We start from the raw sequence: 2871 nt of genomic DNA on the forward strand, positions 1-2871 counted from the left end.
TGTGTGTGTGTGTGTGTGTGTGTGTGTGTGTGTGTGTGTGTGTGTGCAAGACACTGAGACACAGTAAAAAAAAACAACCACCCGTCAATCATCTCAATGTCCCATTAGTTTCTTCATCGCTCATCATCCTCACGTCTCTTTTACAGTAGTTCTCATTCATTCATCATCCTCATGTCTCTTTTACAGTAGTTCTCATTCATTCATCATCCTCATGTCTCTTTTACAGTAGTTCTCATTCATTCATCATCCTCATGTCTCTTTTACAGTAGTTCTCATTCATTCATCATCCTCATGTCTCTTTTACAGTAGTTCTCATTCATTCATCATCCTCATGTCTCTTTTACAGTACTTCTCATTCATTCATCATCCTCATGTCTCTTTTACAGTAGTTCTCATTCATTCATCATCCTCATGTCTCTTTTACAGTAGTTCTCATTCATTTACCATCCTCATGTCTCTTTTACAGTAGTTCTCATTCATTCATCATCCTCATGTCTCTTTTACAGTAGTTCTCATTCATTCATCATCCTCATGTCTCTTTTACAGTAGTTCTCATTCATTCATCATCCTCATGTCTCTTTTACAGTAGTTCTCATTCATTCATCATCCTCATGTCTCTCTTTACAGTAGTTCTCATTCATTCATCCTCATGTCTCTTTACAGTAGTTCTATTCATTCACCATCCTCATGTCTCTTTTACAGTAGTTCTCATTCATTCACCATCCTCATGTCTCTTTTACAGTAGTTCTCATTCATTCATCATCCTCATGTCTCTTTTACAGTAGTTCGCACCCTATTCCCTATATAGTGCACTACTTTAGACCAGGGCCCTATGGCACACTATTCCCTATATAGTGCACTACTTTAGGCCAGAGCCCTATGGCACCCTATTCCCTATATAGTGCACTACTTTAGACCAGAGGCCTATGGCACCCTATTCCCTATATAGTGCACTACTTTAGGCCAGAGCCCTATGGCACCCTATTCCCTATATAGTGCACTACTTTAGACCAGAGCCCTATGGCACTATTCCCTATATAGTGCACTACTATAGACCAGGAGCCCTATGGCACACTATTCCCTATAGTGCACTACTTTAGACCAGAGCCCTATGGCACATTAGACCAGAACCCTATTCCCTATATATAGTGCACTACTTTAGACCAGAACCCTATTCCCTATAGTGCACTACATTAGACCAGAACCCTATTCCCTATATAGTGCACTACTTTAGACCAGAACCCTATTCCCTATATAGTGCATACATTAGACCAGAACCCTATTCCCTATATAGTGAACTACTTTAGACCGGAACCCTATTCCCTATATAGTGCACTACTTTAGACCAGAGCCCTATTCCCTATATAGTGCACTACTTTAGACTGGAACCCTATTCCCTATATAGTGCACTACTTTAGACCAGAACCCTATTCCCCTATATAGTGCACTACATTAGACCAGAACCCTATTCCCTATATAGTGCACTACTTTAGACCAGAGCCCTATTCCCTATATAGTGCACTACATTAGACCAGAACCCTATTCCCTATATATAGTGCTTTAGACTGAACCCTCCTTAGACCAGAGAACCCTATTCCTATATAGTGCAACTACATTAGACCAGAACCCTATTCCTATATAGTGCACTACATTAGACCAGAGCCCTATTCCCTATAGTGCATAGTGACCAGACTATTCCATTAGACCAGACCGAGCCTATTCCCTATATAGTGCACTACTTTAGACCGAACCCTATTCCCTATATAGTGCACTACTTTAGACCAGAGCCCTATAGAGCCCTATTCCCTATATAGTGCACTACTTTACCAAAGTAGGGAATAGAGTATCATTTGGGATGTATAAGACCTATCAATCAAAGCATCAGCTGTAAATCAGTCGGTTTAAATCATTACTTTGCTGTTTGTAATAAAACACACTGAAAAATAGAAGTATGGAACTTTTAAACATTAGGAAATACTTTAGATTTGTTTATGGTTTTTATCGTATCTTGATTTCACATCACAACCAATGAAGTACTTCACAGGAAAATATACAATTCCAGAGTTTTCCTCTTTTTTTGGGGGAGGGTTGAATATTATTTTTCTTAGTTCGTCATCAAGGTGCTGGAAGTCCCTCATGGTGGGTGTGTTGTTGTCCGTCTTAATGAATGGTCCGGGGGGAAACGAGGATGCAGGCGGGAACCAAAATAATCTTAAATGAGCCAATTATTTATTTCTTTCAATTTTTTTCTCTAGAAGGGAGTCGAGTACGAGCCTGTCGCTAGCTAGCAGTGTCCTAACACTGTAAAATGGCTTCCTCTGTCAGCTCTCTCCTGTATGTCTGGTACAGTAAGACACTCCTTCCTCTGTCAGCTCTCTCCTGTATGTCTGGTACAGTAAGACACTCCTTCCTCTGTCAGCTCTCTCCTGTATGTCTGGTACAGTAAGACACTCCTTCCTCTGTCAGCTCTCTCCTGTATGTCTGGTACAGTAAGACACTCCTTCCTCTGTCAGCTCTCTCCTGTATGTCTGGTACAGTAAGACACTCCTTCCTCTGTCAGGTCTCTCTCCTCTGTGATGTCTGGTACAGTAGGAGCTACATGTCTCTCTCAGCTCTGTCGATGTCTGGTACAGTAGGAGCTCCATGTCCTCTGTCAGCTCTCTCCTGTGATGTCTGGTGATAGTGAGACATTCCTTCCTCTGTCAGCTCTCTCTGTATGTCTGGTACAGTAGGACACTCCATGTCCTCTGTCAGCTCTCTCTGTGATGTCTGGTGATAGGAGCTACATTCCTCTGTCGCTCTCTCCTGTGATGTCTGGTGACAGGTACAGACTCTCTCTTCCTCTGTCAGCTCTCTCCTGTATGTCTGGTA

General features: G+C 41.8%; 1 long non-coding RNA gene across 1 annotated transcript; it reads right to left on the minus strand.

Moving 5' to 3' along the window:
• Nucleotides 1-1138: 1138 nt before the first annotated feature.
• On the minus strand, nt 1139-1547 carry LOC127925594 (uncharacterized). Its single transcript, XR_008121508.1, has 3 exons — nt 1374-1547; nt 1300-1335; nt 1139-1225 (listed from the first exon to the last, which is right to left on the minus strand). It is a non-coding gene; the product is annotated as an uncharacterized LOC127925594 (long non-coding RNA).
• Between the last annotated feature and the right edge of the window lie 1324 nt (nt 1548-2871).

Source organism: Oncorhynchus keta, unplaced genomic scaffold (genome assembly GCF_023373465.1).
Source record: "Oncorhynchus keta strain PuntledgeMale-10-30-2019 unplaced genomic scaffold, Oket_V2 Un_contig_5903_pilon_pilon, whole genome shotgun sequence".
NCBI classification, from domain to species: domain Eukaryota; kingdom Metazoa; phylum Chordata; class Actinopteri; order Salmoniformes; family Salmonidae; genus Oncorhynchus; species Oncorhynchus keta.